The 18,840-nt window shown below is 49.5% G+C and overlaps 1 pseudogene; it reads right to left on the reverse strand.

Annotated features, from left to right (window-relative positions):
• Window positions 1-12,669: 12,669 nt before the first annotated feature.
• On the reverse strand, window positions 12,670-17,573 carry LOC140222802 (uncharacterized; annotated as a pseudogene).
• Between the last annotated feature and the right edge of the window lie 1,267 nt (window positions 17,574-18,840).

Below are 18,840 nucleotides of genomic sequence, written 5' to 3' on the forward strand. Positions count from 1 at the left end.
GTTCGGATACGTATAGACATGGCCCGAGTACTCCTACTCGGCCCAATAGTCGGTAGCGGCCTCTAGCAAGACGTGCCAACTCCTATATGCACACAAAGATCATATCAGACAAACCATCACAACATAATATACATGCTATTCCCTTTGCCTCACGATATTTGGTCTAGCTTCAAGCCGACCGCTCTTTCTTGATCCTGTGATTCGGAATTCCTTTGTAGGTTAACTCTTAACCGTACGTAGCATGGCCATGCATTTTCGGATTCGATCACTTGAGGGGCCCAGAGATATCACTCTTAATCAGAGAGGGGCAAATCCCATCTTGATTGACCATGTCTCATAGCATGCTTCTTGACAAACCCGAAAGCTACCTTTATAACTACCCTGTTACGGCGTAGCGTTTGATAGCCCCTAAGTAGGTCGATCCACATCTAGAATACATGCGACAATCTCAGGTCTAAGGACAAAGCGTATATGTTGTTTAAAGAGAGAACTACTTCTCGTGTTGGGTCAGTCCTAGCACATGTCTCCACATGTGTCCACATTATTAGTTCAACATCTCCATGTCCATGACTTGTGAAACATAGTCATCAACTAATACATGTGCTAGTCTAATATTCATGTGTGTCCTCACATGAACTCCGACTAGGGATAACTTTAGAATAACCATACAAGTAAAGAGTTTCACATACAATTCACATAATTGCAAATCAATTCAAGTAGCCTTCAAAGGATATTCAATGAACACAACATACAAATCATGGATACAAATGGAATATCATCATCTCTATGATTGCCTCTAGGGCATACCTCCAACACACGACATGGTGCTGCTCGCAGAGGAGAAGCTAGAGGTTGAGATGGAGCTCGCTGTTGCTAATGCGCACTTGGATGAGGACCACGCCGAGCTCAATGCCATCCATGCGCAGGAGCAGCAGGGGGAGAATGACCCCATGGAGGAGGAGGAGGAGGAGGAAGACCCCGAGGAGATAGAGGGAGTCTCGAGCATGGACTTTGAGGTGGTTCAGTCTCTACCCCGAGTTGGTGACGCCCCTTCTCCGACGCACAGTGTTTCCTCTATTGGCAACCTAGATGACTTTTAGATTGTGGATGTAGTGAGTTGGTCTTTTGTTGTACTCCTCGGCAACCTATATTTTGGATGGTGATGTAATTGGTTAGCCTCGAGTTGAGTACTCCTCTTGTGTTAAGAAACTTGTCATGAAATGAGTGTGGTGGCGATAATCCTAGCAGATTCAATTCCTGTTTTCATCTCACTGTTACACCCACTTCTGTCCACTTTTGAGATGCGCTTCGAATACCAAAGTTGTGCAAAAATTTGCGTCTAAACCGCCCGTAAAATTTCAACTCTTTTGGATCTGTCAAACTCGAGTTACAACCAGTCTTCCACTGACCAGTTGCTGAAAAACAGCCACTTAGCAACACGCTCATCTTGCGTTCGATCACAATCTCCTTCCTTTCGGTTAGCAAGACTAAAACGAAAGTTGGTGAGCACAGGAACAAGCTAAGTGCTGACTAAGATGGCAAAGAAGAGATGTGCATCTACCCGATGAAGGATAATACTGCTATCTTTCTCACTATTGGCAAGATAGATGCTTATAATTCTGCACATAACCTTGTCCTTATGACTGAGCAAGCTTTGGATTATGTGGCTAATGGAAAAGTATACTCTTGCAGATGGTGCGCCTTACCTGCTCCGGATCGGCCCCGAGTGGTAGTGGGGATAACCAGGCACCCCCACCACCACCGCCCCTTCCACCATCGCTCGTGGACATCCTGACTGCCCAAGCCGAACTTCTGCGACACTTGGTCTAGGGGCAGCAGTAGCAGCAGCAGCCATCACAGGGAGGATGAGGTCCCCCGCAGCCCTAGGTTGCTCAATATGAGGATTTCCTAGGCACGCAGCCCCCGATCTTCCACAAGTCGAATGATCCGCGGGATGCTGATGCGTGGATTCATACGATTGAATCCAAGTTTGAGCTCCTCACCGCCTCGTGCCCTGACCAGAATAAGGCCCGGTTCACAGCACAACAGCTGCATGGTTCCGCCCATCTTTGGTGGGACCACTATCACGCTATGCTGCTGGCCGATCACATCGTCGGCTTGGATGAGTTTAAGACTGCCTTCAGGGGCCATCATATCCCGGAAGGCCTACTGGAGTGTAAGCTCAATGAGTTCCTGGCTCTCACCCAGGGAAGCCGCGATGTCCTGCATTATGCGCAGGCCTTCAACTATCTGTGCCGCTATGCCGGCTATCATGCGGACACGGATGAGAAGAAGCAAGATAGGTTCCGCAGGGGCTTGAGTCTTGAGCTCAAGGAAAGGTTGAACCCTATCAAGGTAGATACCTACAATGAGCTGGTAAATCTGGCCATCTCCCAAGAAGATTGCATGAAGGCCCTCAAGGCCGACCTGAAGCAAAAAATTCCCATGGCACCACCGAGCCAGCCAGCTCGGAAGTTCAGAATGGTTCCCCCTCCAGCACCTCGCAGGCCCGCGCAGCCTGGAAGATGGGTTGCTCGCCCTCCACCACCGACAGCACCTCGTTTCCCTAGTTTCCAGCCGCAGGCGCCCCGGCCCATCCCACCGCCGCCGCGTCCTGCAAATGGAAACCGCTGCTTCACCTGCGGCAATGTAGGGCACTTCGCCAAGGACTGCCCCAGAAACAGAAATCAGCGCCCCGGTCAGAGTAATGCCATGGCCAACAAGGGAAAGAAGCCCAAGGTGCAGGTCCGACAAGGGAGACTAAACTTCACTAGTCTGACAGAACTCCCAGAAGGTGCGCCAGTGATGACGGGTACATTCCTTGTCCATAATCAACCTGTTCTTATTTTGTTTGATTCGGGAGCCTCCCATAGTTTCATTGGGAATAAGACTGGTGAGAGATGTGGGTTGAGCATTGGTCACACAAAAGGGTCATATATGATCTCAACCCCAGGAGGGAAAATAGCTTCAGACAAAATAATTAATCTTGTACCCATCCAATTAGACAAAAGCCTTCTTAAGGAAAACCTCATCATCCTTGACTTAGAAGGGATCGACATCATTTTGGGTATAGACTGGATGACCTAACATCAGGTGATTCTAGACATCTCAGCTCGAGCTGTCCACCTAAACTCACCCCTACACGACGACTCTATCATACACTTGTCCCACCCCGAGTACGTAAATCCTTGTGCGTATCCTGTGACAGAAACCCGGCTAGAAGAAATTCCTGTTGTCTGTGAGTACTCCGATGTATTTTCGGATGATCTGCCCGGCATACCACCAGATAGGGATATTGAATTTGCTATTGAGCTACAGCCAGGCACAACACCCATATCAAAAAGGCCCTATCGGATGCCACCCGCCGAGCTAGCAGAACTAAAAACCCAACTGCATGAACTCTTGGAAAAGGGATTTATTCATCCCAGTACTTCACCATGGGGTTGCCCAGCATTGTTCGTAAAGAAGAAGGATGAGAGTCTACGCATGTGTGTGGACTACCGACCTCTCAATGCGGTTACTATGAAAAATAAGTACCCTCTTCCCCGCATCGATGTGTTGTTTGATCAACTGATTGGAGCCAGAGTGTTTTCAAAAATAGACCTTCGCTCTGGTTATCATCAAATCAAGATCCGACCATGCGATATTCCCAAAATTGCCTTCTCCACACGATATGGACTCTATGAGTACCTAGTTATGTCTTTTGGGCTCACTAATGCACCCGCTTATTTCATGTACCTCATGAATTCGGTGTTCATGCCTGAGTTGGACAAGTTCGCCGTGGTATTCATTGATGATATCTTGGTGTACTCGAAGAATGAAGAAGAACATGCCGAGCATCTTCATGTGGTTCTTCAGCGTTTGAGGGATCATCAGCTTTATGCCAAATTCTCCAAGTGTGAGTTCTGGTTAGAAAGTGTTAAATTCTTGGGACACACGATCTCTCGAGATGGAATAGCAGTTCACCCTAGCAAAGTGCAAAGGGTCATGGACTGGAAGCCACCCACTTCGGTTCATCAGATCCGAAGTTTTCTTGGTCTAGCAGGCTATTATCGGCGATTCATCCTGGATTTCTCAAAAATAGCCAAGCCTATGACTGAACTGTTAAAGAAAGGAGCCAAGTTCATGTGGAGTGATAAATGTGAAGAAGCCTTCCACACCCTAAGAAGACTCTAGACTTCTGCCCCAGTTTTAGCTCAACCTGATACTACTAAGCCGTTTGACGTGTACTATAACGCCTCCGGCACCGAATTTGGATGTGTTCTTATGCAGGACAACCGAGTCATTGCCTATGCCTCACGAGTGTTACGGCCTCATGAACTGAACTACCCTACACATGATCTTGAATTAGCAGCAGTGATCCACGCTCTAAAGATATGGAGACACTATCTGATGGGCACTCACTGCAATGTCTACACCGATCACAAGAGCCTCAAGTACATCTTTACTCAAGCAGACCTTAATATGCACCAAAGAAGATGGTTAGAGCTGATCAAAGATTATGATTTGAAAGTGCATTATCACCCCAGTAAAGCCAACGTAGTAGCAGATGCTCTCAGCCGCAAGGTCCGTTGTAATTGTTTATCGACAACTAATTTCGCAGAAACCATATGTCATGAGATGGGAAAATGTAGTTTGAAAATTATTTCCCATGGCACCTTAGGTCATGTTTCCATTGAATCTACCTTAGAGGACCAAATTGGGCTGGCACAATTACAGGATGAGGAAATAAAGCTAATCAAAGAGAAAGTGGCATAGGGAAATGAGGGGTATAAGCATTTCTGACAAGATGAAAATGGGAGAGTGTACTATGAGAACCGACTCGTTGTTCCATCTAACCCCGATCTTAAGAAGAAAATCCTAGATGAAGCATATCTCTCCAAGTTCTGGATTCATCCTAGCAGCAATAAGATGTATCATGACCTCTGGCAAACATTTTGGTGGAGTGGAATGAAGCCGGAAATCATGCGCTATGTCTCGGAGTGCGACACATGTCAACGTGTCAAGGCAAGCCATTTGAAGGTAGCAGGTACCTTGCAACCGCTAACTATTCCATCTTGGAAATGGGAAGATATTAGCATGGATTTCATTGTGGGATTACCCATTACTTCTCAGCGCCATGCTTCTATTTGGGTTATAGTGGATCGCCTCACTAAGACAGCACACTTCCTTCCCGTTCACACTACCTATACAGCCCGGAAATATGCAGAGTTGTATCTTGACCGTATTGTCTCCTTACATGGTGTTCTGAAGATGATCATCTCCGATCGAGGTGCTCAGTTTGTGGCATGCTTTTGGGAACAACTGCAATCGTCACTTGGCACCAAGCTAATTCGTAGCTCAACTTACCACCCTCAGACTGATGGCCAAATAGAAAGGATAAATCAAATCCTAGAAGACATGCTATGCGCTTGCATCATACACTTTGACAAGAATTGGGATAAATGCTTACCCTTAGCAGAGTTTTGTTACAACAATAGCTACCAGTCTAGCTTAAAAATGGCACCATTTGAGGCCTTGTATGGCCGAAGGTGTCGAACACCATTGAGTTGGTCACAAGCAGGAGATAGAAGAGCCTACGGACCCGATCTGGTGATTGAAGCTGAAGAACAAGTAAAAGTGATTCAGGCACATCTCAAGGCCGCTTAATCATGGCAGAAAAGTTATACCGACAAAAGGAGGAGACCCTTGCAGTTTGACATTGGTGATCATGTATACCTCCGAGTCTCCCCAACTAAAGGTGTACAACGGTTTGGGGTAAAGGGGAAGTTGGCTCCCCGTTACATTGGCCCTTATGAGATTATGGAGATATACGGACCCGTTGCATACCGGATCCGACTACCTAAACAGCTCTCAGTTATTCACGACGTCTTCCATGTCTCCCAACTGAAGAAATGTGTCTGAGTCCTGACCGAAATCTTGGAGCAAGAGCAACTCGAAATTGAACCTGATTTATCCTATGTGGAGTACCCAGCCAGAGTCCTCGATTGTTAGGAGAGGTACACCCGACGGCAAGTTGTGAAGATGTATAAGATTCAATGGAGTAACCACACAGAAGATGAAGTAATATGGGAAACAGAGGAATCTCTGAATAAACATTTCCGCGGTTTTCTTTTCAGCCAAGGAGGTAAGACCCACAAACCACACTAGTTGTCCTTGCACTCAAATCTCGAGACGAGATTCTTTTTAAGGGGGGTAGGCTGTAACAACTGAGCTTAATTAAACGGTGTTTTAATCTTAAGACAAGTCCTTCATGCTTAAAGAAGAGCTTTGGCAACTTTCAGGCAAGTGGAAGTACCCTTTTTCCCCTCATAAGAAGCCCATCAAAAACCCGGTATACCAATCTGTGTTGTTTTGTCCAAAATCCAGGTCAAAGTCCTCTAGTTTGGTTAACTCAGCCTCCTTTAGCAATTCCGGCTAAGTCTAGAAATCAGCCCAACCTGGTGCCTTAGGGCGGGTTTATCTTTTAAAAGTTGAGCAGAACATCCGAAAATCCCTTCCTAAAAGTTGGAGAACTAAGATCCTACAACAACTTTTTTAATTCGACCTTGGTCCAATTCACCTCTGAAGCTTCCCAAATCTGCAACTCAAGTCAGCCTAGAACCCTGAAAACCAGTCAAAACCGCCGCTTTTTCTCTAATTCCTGAGAACCGGCGTTCCTCCAAACTTTGGAGCTTTGCATCTCCAAATCCACCATGTTTTTGAACTCGGTCAAATTACAAAAGTTGGACCTTGATCGTGTACTACAACTCTTGTAAAGGGAGTCAACGTGGCGCGGCCTGAAAACCGGGAGATCAAGAGGCTTGAAGATGGGCCCGGCAAAGGATCTCGCAGATTCGTCGGCCAGACAGCGCTAGAGTGCGTATGTGCCACGCTCCAGAGCACCGCCGCCGCGTAGCGTGACCTCGCTAGCGAAGCACCGCCTCACCCAGTCACCGGTCGCGACAAGATGGCTCCACACGCCTCACTCCCATGTCGTGCGCGATGACGACCCGCGGTCCTCCGCTCTGTCCCGTCTCGTCCCGCCCGAGGCCTCGCCGGCCGCGCCAGGCGCACTACCCGTGACCTCGCCGCCGCCCCGGCCACTCCGCGACTGAAGGCCAGCCGCTGCCGCGCCGGTACCGCCTCGCCTCCCACGCGCATCTGCCCCACCCGGATACCCGGCCGCGCGCCCCAACGCCTTCCGGCCCTCCCGTCACACCTAGACCGCGCTGCCCACGCACACGCCCCGCAACGCTGCCGTCTCCGCCAACCGTCGTGCAGGCAGTGACAGCTCCTTCCCCCGCCTCGCTAGTAGCGTGCCCCGGCAGAGCCGCTAGTCCCGCGCATGCTCGCGTCATACTGCTCGCCCTGTCACCTCGCCTGCAGTGCCCTCGCCTGCAGTGCCCTTCCGTCCCTCCTATTCGCCAATGGTGCCGCCGCCATTAATGGCCGCGACCACACACGCGCGCAGACCTAGCAGATCCGCATGCCCAGCAAACCCGCTTTGCCCCCAGCCCCAAATCCTTGGTACCCAACCAAGGCAAGATTGCGTCTGAGCTCACCAATGGAGGCGCCGACCAATCGCCGCCGCGACAGAGCACTTCCTTCTCCCTCGATCTTATCCTCTCGCCCGCTCGAGCTCCTTTTCCTTCCTCCGAACACTTCCTCGCATATATAAAAGGGTACCAAAGCCTCTTACCGGAGTTCCCTTTGCCACCACCGCCATTGCCACACTACCTGCTCTGTTTTTCTCCGCCGCACTTGGAGCTGCCACTCCGGCCAGCCCCACGCAACGACTCCTTCACCGTCAGCTTTGCCTTGGTCGCCTGGAGCTCGCCTACCCGTTCGAAGAGCTCGCCGACCTGCTCAAGGAGCCTCCGAGGGCCCTGCCCCGCCGGATCGCTGCCGCCCGAAGCTTACCGCCTTCCGCCGTTCCACCTCAGGTTGTTTCTTCTCGACCCCGAGACCCCGTCAGTAGGACCGGAGGTGAGCTGCCGACCCCTCTCCAGCTCTTCCCGACCCTGAATCATCCGCGAAAGCGACCAGACCCTGTCCACCTCGCCCAAGTGCTGTCCGCTCCGCCTGAGTGCTGTCCGCACCGTTGGAGTGCTGTCCGCCTTGCCCGAGTGTTGTCCGCCTTGCCTGAGGGCTCGGTTGTGTCTTTTTCTTTTGATCGAGGGTATCCGTGTTAAATTTTGAGGACTTCTCTGTGTTAAATCTGACAATCTCGATAAAGTTATTCCTTAAGTCTAAGGGTCAGATCGTAAGTTTTCCCCGATCCAACTCTTTTAACTCGAATAAAATTGACAGAAATTTGGAAATTACATCTTAAATCGAGGAAAAATTAGAAAAATATGAAATCACTTTGGTTGGAATCCTCATTCTGAGTAGAATCCAATAAAGTGGGTTTTGCACCTTTTCTTGTAGTTTTGCTATAGTTTTGGGTTTAAATCTTTGCAAATACTGTTGAAATCACCATCTAAGTGTCTTACCCTTGCATTGCATCTCGTGTAGAGTTGAACATCGTTGATGGCACGTGCGAGCTGTGCCCGGTGCCCGAAGAAGGAGCCGTAGCTGAGCCGCCGCCTGCAGGAGTCAAACCCATGCACGCCGAAGACCAGTTCGCTACTGCCCCGCTTGAAGGCAAACCCTAGGCGCAAGGGGTCGGGCGCGCCCAACCCCTCGAAGCAAGATTTCGCCTCGCTCAACCCTGCGCACAAGGGGTCGGACGCACCCGACCCCTCAAAGCAAGTTTCCGCCCCGCCTGAAGGCATGTGCAGGCCATCAAACGGAGGTACAGGTCTTGTGGGTCCCCCCGATCTCGCCAAAACATAACCGATGGGATGCGCATGCTCCAGGATATGTTTCTGACACATGGAGAGGCGCCCGCATTCTTCAACGTGACCTGTTGGAATGATGGGCTGCACATTGCTACCACGACAGCACGGGACTACGACTACACCGCCTTATCCCTCTGCGACACCTGTCAGAGGGCACTCATCGTCCATACCATCTAAACAAAGGAGGGCAAACCGCCTGGTTTCCTGCGCAGCCTGGCAAGAAGTGCACATCAACCGCACTCCCCTGTCAGAACATATGGCTACAGTGGTCGGTCGCCTCCTGCCACTTACACGGCTACAGTGGCCAGTCATCACACCAACTTGCGCGGCTATAGTGGTCAGCCGCCATATGCGACTCGCGTGCTTGGCTACAATGCCTGACCACCGAATCATTGATGGGACCCAACGGCGACCGCCCTTTCCCAGTAGCAGTACCAACAAGACACAGAGACAAGAAAGGAAGACGACCACCCTTTCCTAGTAGCAGTACCAACAAGACGCAGAGACAAGAAAGGAAGACGGCGTCTCCAGTAGCTACTCCCCCTCTCTTGTTTTACCTTTTTACCTTTCTTACTCTCGACTCATTTTGTAACCCCTGTGTCCTCCTTACATTATAAAAGGGGGACAAGGGAGCCCGAGGCAAGCCCCGGACAACAAAACAACACTGAGTGCACACAGCAGCTCTGGTAGAACCCTAGCACTCTAGACACTTTGAGCATCGGCAAACATCCACAGAGACCTAGGAACCAGCTTCCCTCTCTCGCCCGTTTGTAGCCCCTACTGCAAACTTGGTGTGAGTAACACGAGAAGCCACCCACACTGGACGTAGGGCTATTCCTGCTCGAACCAGTCTAATCCTCGTGTCCTCCCGTACAACCATCCGAACCTAACGCGCGGAGAAAACAAATTTACTAAGCCGGTAGTCTCGACCCATGATTCTTGACACCAACAAGGCTATTGCCGCCGGCTGGGCCGATGATAAGGCTTTAACACTGTCTCAGCCGGCAGTAAGGCGCTGACACCGCGGGCACGTGTCCTTACCATCGCCTGGGCTGGCGATTAATCCCTACTGCCACCGGGGCCGACGGTAAGGACCTGGCCTCCTGCACCACCGTGGTACGACCAGCGCGCGGGCGGTAAGGGTCCTTACCGCCGCCTGGGCCGGCGATAAGGCCCCTAACCACTGCTTGGGCCGGCGGGGGTTCCCCCTATAAAACACCCCCGCAGCCAGGCCTGAAGCCTCCCAACTCTTGAGCCAGACCTGTTGTTTTTGAGAGGAGAAACAGAGAGGGAGAGAAGGAAGGGAAGGAAGAAAGAAAGAGAGGAAAGAAGGGGAAGAAGCCTCCTAATCATCAGGTAAGTTTTTCAATCTAGCTTAGTTTGTACAGTAGATACGGTATTTAGTAGATCTAAAAATATCTTGTGCTTTTAGATGCTAAAAATCTAGCTTAGTTCGTATAATAGATTCGATATTTAGTTCATAGTTTAGTATTTAGATCTACAGATATGTTGTGCGCTTTTAGACCTTAAAAATGTAGCTTAGTTAGTATAGTAGATTCGGTTTTTAGTTCATAGTTTAGTATTTAGATCTAGAAGTATTTAGTAGTATAGTTTCATAAAATTTTAATATTTTTATTATACAACCGTAGGATGCCAAGGCGTGGAAAAGCTAGGAAACCAAGGTAATCTCAGTGCACGTTATTACGTTAACTGCTAGTCGTATGATTTAATCTTAGTTGCTTCCGGTTCTTACAACGAAAATGGTAAAGGTGGAGTGGTGTTTCGTTGACCGAAAATGCCTTCGACCCTTTGCCTCTGCCTAGTGGTGTTCTAGTGCCCATGTGCTTTTGCGGCGATCTTTGCAAGGTAGCCAAGTCCGATGAAGAGGACACGTATAGGCAGAGGTATTGGATGTGTTCCAACTTTCAATTTGAGCCTATGCTTCATCAGTGCTGGATCAACAAGCTGGTGAGTAATCGATGCTGTTTGTTAATTTTTTTACTGTCCTATGACATCCTGCATGTTTTTTTTGTTTTGTAACTATTCCATTTGTTGCAGACCCCTCCACCACTCTGTGATTTTGAGCAGTGGATTGACACTGAGATCAAGCCTGAGGACAAGGAGGAGATGCAGTACATGTTGCGTTGGGAGGCAGAGAACAAGGAGAGGATGGAGAAGAGGCTCAGAGAGGAGGCTGCAGAGAAGGAGCACAAGGAAGAGGAGGAAAGGAGGCGTCTTGCTGTGGAGAGGGAGAGGAAGTTTGAGCGTGCACGCCGAGCAAAAGCAGCGATCGAGGAGAACCCTGATGCCCTGAGGAAGGGAAAGTGGCCTCGTTGTACTCAGTATGCTCTGTTATTGGCTAGTACTCCATTGTGTGCGGTTGGACCTTTCGTTGTGTGTCCATGGTTTATTTATGGATAATGTTGTGTACCGTTGGACCTTTCATTGTGTTGTGCTTAGGTCATGTACTCCGTTATTTGCCGCACAATTTTCATTCGTAGTGATCGATTATTTTAATTGTGTGCTTTTTTTTCTTAATTGGGAAATGTTTAGACTTGTATAGTGAACGCACACGAACAATGAAAAGCATTTAACTTCTTATCTAGATAGAGCAGTCCTCGCACATAAAGATAATCGTACACATCATAATCCTACAAATGATAAAAAATAACAAGTCATCCTACGCACTAAATGCGTCCTTGCTTGAAACGAGGCTCGCTGGCACCACGACCACGCCTCGCTGCCCGCTGCGCTGCTCTGGTCTGCTACCGGTCGTACGTCCAAGACTCCGGCGGGTGAACGTCGCGAGTCGGATGTCCTCCCGCTCCCTCCGCAGGTGGTGTCGTGAGGTACTGGGTCGCACCCTGTGTAGGACCCTGTGGTGTCCCGAGGTACTGGGTCGCACCCTATGTACGACCCTGCGGGGCGTCTGCCAGCTGGGAGGGACCAAGCAGGTCGGGAACCACTCTCACAAGGTCATCGAAGCAAGCCTGGCCGCTGGACCTCACTGCCTCGTCGTGTGAGTCCTCCGAAAGCCATCCCTGGTCTGCGTAGCCTGTTATAATCACAAAGGAAATGGTTCTGTTAGTTTCGTTGCGTACTTAAAATGGAGTATAAAAAATGTATGCATCACGCACCTACTGGTCATATCTCTGGTGTAGCTAAAGATGGACAAGAGGATCATGCGGATTGCATCTGCGGCGCTGCTGTGGCGTGCCAAGACGGTGGTGGTGGTGGTGTGGCGTAGGACGTCCCAGCTGCTGGCGGATGCACGGGTGGGTGAGAGGATGTACCAGCCTCCTGAGTAGGAGCTGGAGAGGACACACGGGGGTAGGGAGCTTGTGGTGGAAGGAAGACGTCCCCGTGCCCGCCACGGCAGCTGACGGCACTGATGAACCTCCTGCAAACATCTCTGGCCCTCGTAAGCAATGAACGTTGCTGAACGAAATTCATCACGTGGAAGTGCACGATGTCGTACGTCAGCTGTCTGTCCAAATCCCCAATGATGTCGATCTGTTGGGGAGTGAAAAAATTTGAAGTTAGTCACACCAAATGATGCAAGTTTAGTAAAAACAAAAATTACAGTAGCTTACCGCGCAGTTGTAGTTGACGTCTCTTGCGCGAGGGTACATCTGCATGACTGGAGCGGTCTCTGTCAGTGGCTCAGCGGGAACAAACAGCACCCGTGTCCTGGTCCTCGGTAAGAACTAGCGAAGGTACGCTGCGAAAGCATCAGCATCGTGTGCCCGGGCCTCCTGGACCACCTCGTCTAGTGCGGTCGCCCACAGGGCGACCCAGGGAACCATCCTCGGAGCGCATAGCACTCCAAGCCCAGCACCACCACCACCCTGACGGCTAGCCCTAATGGAACCATCGTTACACAAGTTACATAAACAAAAAATTCTTAATGCCAGGAGAATGAAAATGCTGGATTGTACCTATGAACGGAAGCTGGAACGGCTGACGTTGTCGGAAGTGGGGAGTAGGCCGAACTACCTCATCACACGGTGAACCGCGTAGTCCTCGACGTGGATGTCGTAGACTACTGGTCTCCTCGTCCTCCAGTATGCCATGTCCCGATGGCATAGCAAAGACAGGCCATGCAGGGCACGAGCCTCCACCTCCTCGAAGTTGTAGGGTCTCCACCTCACGTCGGTGTCCACCAGAGCGTCGAACATACCGACGAAGTCCGGGTATGACTTCTTTGTTTGCACCCCCGTCCAAACCGCCTGCAACAAATATAATCACAATTTCTCAGTTAGGACCTCGAAAATTCCAAAGTGTAATATGAATCAAAAAATAGTAGTAGAAGAACTGTACCCTCCTTAGGCACCACAACGACCCCATCGTGGGCTTGTCGACGTCGTCCTCGTCAAAACCCCCAGGGTAGGGTGACATGTCGACACGAGGTCGCCCTATGGGGAACCACTCGTAGGCCCAAAGCTGAAGCAGTAACGGACAGCCAAGGAAGATTGGATCCACCGAAGTCACCTTCACACAACCCGCGCAGAGACCCATGTACGTGGCCGCCAACACAGCTGAACCCCAGCTGTACTGTGGAACCTCGGTGAGCGAGGCCTCCGCAATAGCCCTCGCGTAAGGAAGAAGGTGCTTAAGCACCGAGTTCCCCTGCGATGTATAGAAGAGGGTCTAGCCGAAGAGCCACAGCAGGTACGCCTCCAAGTGACGCGCTATTGTGGCCTCGTCTGCATCCTCTCTCATTTACTCGGCCTGCAAAACAATTTCAGACTTGTGTCAACAATAAGAAAAATTGACAAAAATTATTTAGACTTGCTGCTAATTAAATACTTACACTGAATTGCTGGAGCCATGCCTTCGTTGGGCCGTGGGAGCTGCTGAAAGTGTGGTACTACGGGGCACCGTCAACATGGGGAACATCCGCAAACCGACCCAGCAGCTCGTCGCGCCAGGCAGGTGGGACATCCATCGCGGCTACGGCGGCCCCTGCACAGGGAAGGCCCAGTAGCATCGAGACGTCCTCTAGTGTGGGGGTCAACTCACCGATCGGGAGGTGGAAGGTGTGCGTCTCCGGCCGCCACCGGTCCAGCAGAGCTGCTAGCAATGACATGTCGAACTGCAACCGTGTAGGTCTCTCGCGGCCACGTCGCACTGAATGGTCGACCATGTCGCCCTCCACAAGCCTAGCCACATGGAGAAGGCCCGCCGCACTCAACCTGTACCATGAAAAAATTAATTAGTTTACACAAATTAATCGTTGAACTTAACACACAAGTATTACTAAGTATGATGTACCTCGGGATCCAACATCGGTCGATCGCCATGGTCGCAAGCGGGATACGAGCCCGAAATGTGCCTAGGGTGGTACCAACTACGGCTGACTGGAATGACTTGTGCTGGCCGTCCAAGGCAGGGTCGAGCAACTTAGGAGTCTGCTACCCTTGTGGACCTAGGTGTGCCGCCATACCTGCAACACAAGTATTGAAAGAAATAAGGAACTGAACATGTGAAGGAAATATAACATTGAATTACATTACATTGCAAATAAACAGCATAACTTTACGGCACATACGAGTCATTACAAATAGAAGGGTCCACGATAAATATTAAAATACGTTATGTCCTTGTCCACAACGACAAATAAACATTACATTACATTACCTAAGGACGATAGCTCAAGTTACAATAACACAACTCAAGATAGACAGTACATTACATTACTAGTTATTAGATGCAGCTTGGGTGCTCGCACTTCCATACGTCATTGCCAGGTAGTTCTTGTAGGTGTGACCAGCTTCGTGGCACTTGGAGCATAGAAGGACATCAGGACTTGCTTCAGATTGATCCATGTTGTTACGGATACGTTTGTTCCCATGTCGCCCCACTCCTTGGCACATTTCTGGATCAGGATCAGGAATGTAGCGGGCGGCGTTCCCAGGATTATTGACAAAGTCTCCCAATATACGATATCCATAAACCTCGTTCCTCCAAGTTTGCCATATGGTTTCTTTGAGAAAATAGTCCGGCACGAAACGATGGGGTTGGAGGCCCCCTACCTCGAAGCATGCAGCAATGACATGGGTGCAATGCCTGTGAAGCAACCTGCCTTGTGGCAAGAGCAAACACACTCCTTCATTCCTGAGGATGCATTCATGTGTGTGTCTCTCGCGCCTCCCGCCCATTCGAACTTTGTCCCTGCAAACAACTTCAAACCGGCGTTCCACGGCTCCCACTTCTTTCACACGATGCAAATGAGCTTTCTTAATTGCTTCCTCCATGTACTCTGTCATCTTGTACCCAAATATTATGTGGTTGTCGCGCATTGAGTTATCAGCCAATTGGTACCTTTCCCTGAAATACTTCATGGTGCGATAAAGGTAAAATTCCACAAATACCAACAAGGGGTAGGCCACGAACACCGCGCAGGACCCAGTTGTAAACCTCAGCCAGGTTTGTCGTCATTATACCCCACCGTGCACCTCCGTCATCAAAAATTAATACCCACTTTTCCTTCGGTTCATTCTCAATCCACTGTGAGAAGGTCTTGATGGATCTTCCCCGTCTTCGCCTGACATTTGGACCGTCGAGCCCGATGTCCTCCAGAGATACAGGTTGGTCGGCCTCACCATTGACTGCCCTCTTCTCTAGTTCCTCGCATTGCTTCTTTATGAGGTCCTCAAGTTTCTTCCATAGCAGGTTGAACTTTGTCTCCTGATTCTGGCTACACAGGTGCTTGAACAATTTCGTAAGGGTCTTGTTCTTGAATTGGCTGTGAAAGTTCGCACCCATATGCCTCATGCACCACCTACTCTTCAAGTCCGGCCATATCGGTGCCCTGAAACACTCTTGACTTCCATTCTGTAGGTCGTCAATTGCTTGTATAATGCCTTTGTGCCGATCATGAATGAGACAGACCCCTTGGACGTCCAACACAATCATGTTTTTCACCCTCTCGAGGAACCAGTACCAGCTATCTCCAGACTCCTTCTCCACAAAAACAATCACAAGTGGCAACACCTGATTGTTACCATCGGTCCCAATAGCTGTCAATATTGTCCCTTTGTACCTTCCAGTCAGAAATGTGCCATCAATGCAAATGGCTGGTCAACAAAGTCGGAAAGCCTCAATGCAAGGACCCAACACAAGGAATGACCGCTATAGGACCTGTTTGCCTAGAAACTGAAGAACTGGATATGCTTTCAAGTCATAGAAGCTTCCAGGATTTCCCTGGCAAATGGTGTGCAACAAGGCAGGGAGGTTGTCGTAGGATGCTTCGAATGTACCCCACTTCATCTCAAGCGCCTTTTGCTTAGTACGGTAAGCTTTGTTGTAGCTGATCTTGTACTTGAACTTCTCCTCTATGGCACAGATAATGGACTTGGGCTCAAAGCTTGGATTCTCCACAATCTGAGGGTACATGTATAGAGCAGCAAATTCAGCAGTGAGGTTGCGGTGTGTTCCTTCCAATTCAGCTAGCAAGCATTGGTGCTCAACCACTTTAGTGACCTCCCAGTAATCCTTCCATTTGCCCTTGTATGCATACACCCTGAATGGGCAATCATTTCGCACACACCGGACATCGTACACCTTCAGACTACTCTTTTCCACCCTGAACTGACGCTGCAAACACAAAGTGGACCATCTCTTAATAGCCAACTTCATTTCATCCCCACTTTGGTACACAGCCCCCACGCGTACCTCATTCTCCCCGTACTTCCAAGGAACATTTTCCTCAGTATTCACCCATAGGGCGGAATGGTCATAATTTGACCAATTTCGCGGTACAGGATAACCATCTTCCTCATCAGAGGAGTCATTATCCACGGCACCATTGACCGTCTCTCCTTCCATCTCCATCTACTCTACTAACTCAGGAATTTCTTCCCCTCATCAGCCTCTCCATTTGGTTCCCAAGATGCTACATCATGTTCTGCATCTCCACCTTCTTGTTCTTCGTAATCGAGTTCTTCATTTCCACCCGCATTACTCTACACATTTTCTTCCGCTTCAACTTCATCACCTCCGACTTGTTCTTCAATATGAGTGCTACATCCACCCTTCATGAAAAATTGGACATACCATATGATAGGTAAACCTCTTCTCGTGAAACCATTTATGTCAGCCCGATAACTCGAAGTTCCTTCAAGCGGAACCAACTCCCAAAAGTTTATGTCCGGCCGTCTTTTCACTACAACCCTCACAGATGGCTGATACCATATGATTGGCTTCTTTGTTCATAATTTTTCACGTGATGGCTGATGTTACTTTTGAGCACATTATTTTGTATTATACACAAATGATCTGGATGGTAGCATACCAAATTTGCATGTAACGCAGTAATCAAGCACATCAAAATATCGTTTTGTTAACTTGAAAGTTCAAATCAGTACTTGTAAGTTCAAATCAATATATACGTGCCCACCTGTTATTTTCCCCTTCTTAATAGAGCTACTCCAAAAGCTCCTTAAAATTGCCCGAAAACCTTATTTAGGGGAAAATAAAAAAAATTACCTCCAACAGCTTCCTATCCTTCCTGTAAAAATGCGTGGTGCCAAAACCACCTCTGTCGCCCTACGTATTTGCGCGAGTCCGGTCCTTCCCTAATCCTCCCCTCCCTCCACCCCCCGAACTGAACCAGCGCATTGGTAGGCTCTCGTGAAGCTCGAAGCTCTACAGGCAGGTGGCCTCCGCCTCCTACACCATCGTGGCAAACACCGCCGCCATGGCCGCCCCCGCCAGATCACCCGCTCGCGCCACCTCAGGCCTCGCCATTGTCGGATCTGTTGGGATACGAGGTAGGCTACGCTAGCGCAAATCAAAATTTCTACCGCGTATAACCAGGAAGAACTGCCGTATAAGGATCACGGGATTACCACTCGACGCACTACTGGTGCGGAAGATGTAGATATGTGTCGGTGCAGTGAAGATGATCACGTAGTCGTACGTAGTCGATCAACGTAGTTGTACGTAGTCGATCACGTCCAGCAGCTCCTCAGCAGCTCGTCCACGTGCACAACAAGATCGCCTCCGATGCCGCGGCTCGTCGTCGGCTCGTCGTGGCTCGTCGGCGGCTCGTCGATGGCTCGTCCAAGTGCTGCAGGCGCAACACCTCCAAGGTATCCACACGTGCAGGGAGGAAGCGTCGCAAGCCGGACTGCTAGATCCGCGAGTTGCAACAGGCGAGGGCGTGGGAGGCGCGGCAAGTGTGTTTAGCCAAAAGGTGTAAACCCTAGGGCGCCCCCACCCCTCTATTTATAGAGGTTCCTGATGGGCCTCTGGATCCGAGGCCCATTAGCACTCCTAAACCTAATCCAACTCGGATCAAATCCGAATTGGGCTTCCAGCCCCTTAAGTGTGCGACCCTATGGGTTCGGATACGTATAGACATGGCCCGAGTACTCCTACTCGGCCCAATAGTCGGTAGCGGCCTCTAGCAAGACGTGCCAACTCCTATACGCATACGAAGATCATATCAGACGAACCATCACAACATAATATACATGCTATTCCCTTTGCCTCACGATATTTGGTCTAGCTTCAAGCTGACCGCTCTTTCTCGATCCTGTGATTCGGAATCCCTTTGTAGGTTAACTCTTAACCGTACGTAGCATGGCCATGCATTTTCGGATCCGATCACTCGAGGGGCCCAGAGATATCACTCTCAATCAGAGAGGGGGAAATCCCATCTTGATTGACCATGTCTCATAGCATGCTTCTTGACAAACCCGAAAGCTACCTTTATAACTACCCTGTTACGGTGTAGCGTTTGATAGCCCCTAAGTAGGTCAATCCACATCTAGAATACATGCGACAATCTCAGGTCTAAGGACAAAGCGTATATGTTGTTTAAAGAGAGAACTACTTCTCGTGTTGGGTCAGTCCTAACACATGTCTCAACATGTGTCCACATTATTAGTTCAACATCTCCATGTCCATGACTTGTGAAACATAGTCATCAACTAATACATGTGCTAGTCTAATATTCATGTGTGTCCTCACATAAACTCCGACTAGGGACAACTTTAGAATAACCATACAA

Source organism: Setaria viridis, chromosome 5 (genome assembly GCF_005286985.2).
Source record: "Setaria viridis chromosome 5, Setaria_viridis_v4.0, whole genome shotgun sequence".
NCBI classification, from domain to species: domain Eukaryota; kingdom Viridiplantae; phylum Streptophyta; class Magnoliopsida; order Poales; family Poaceae; genus Setaria; species Setaria viridis.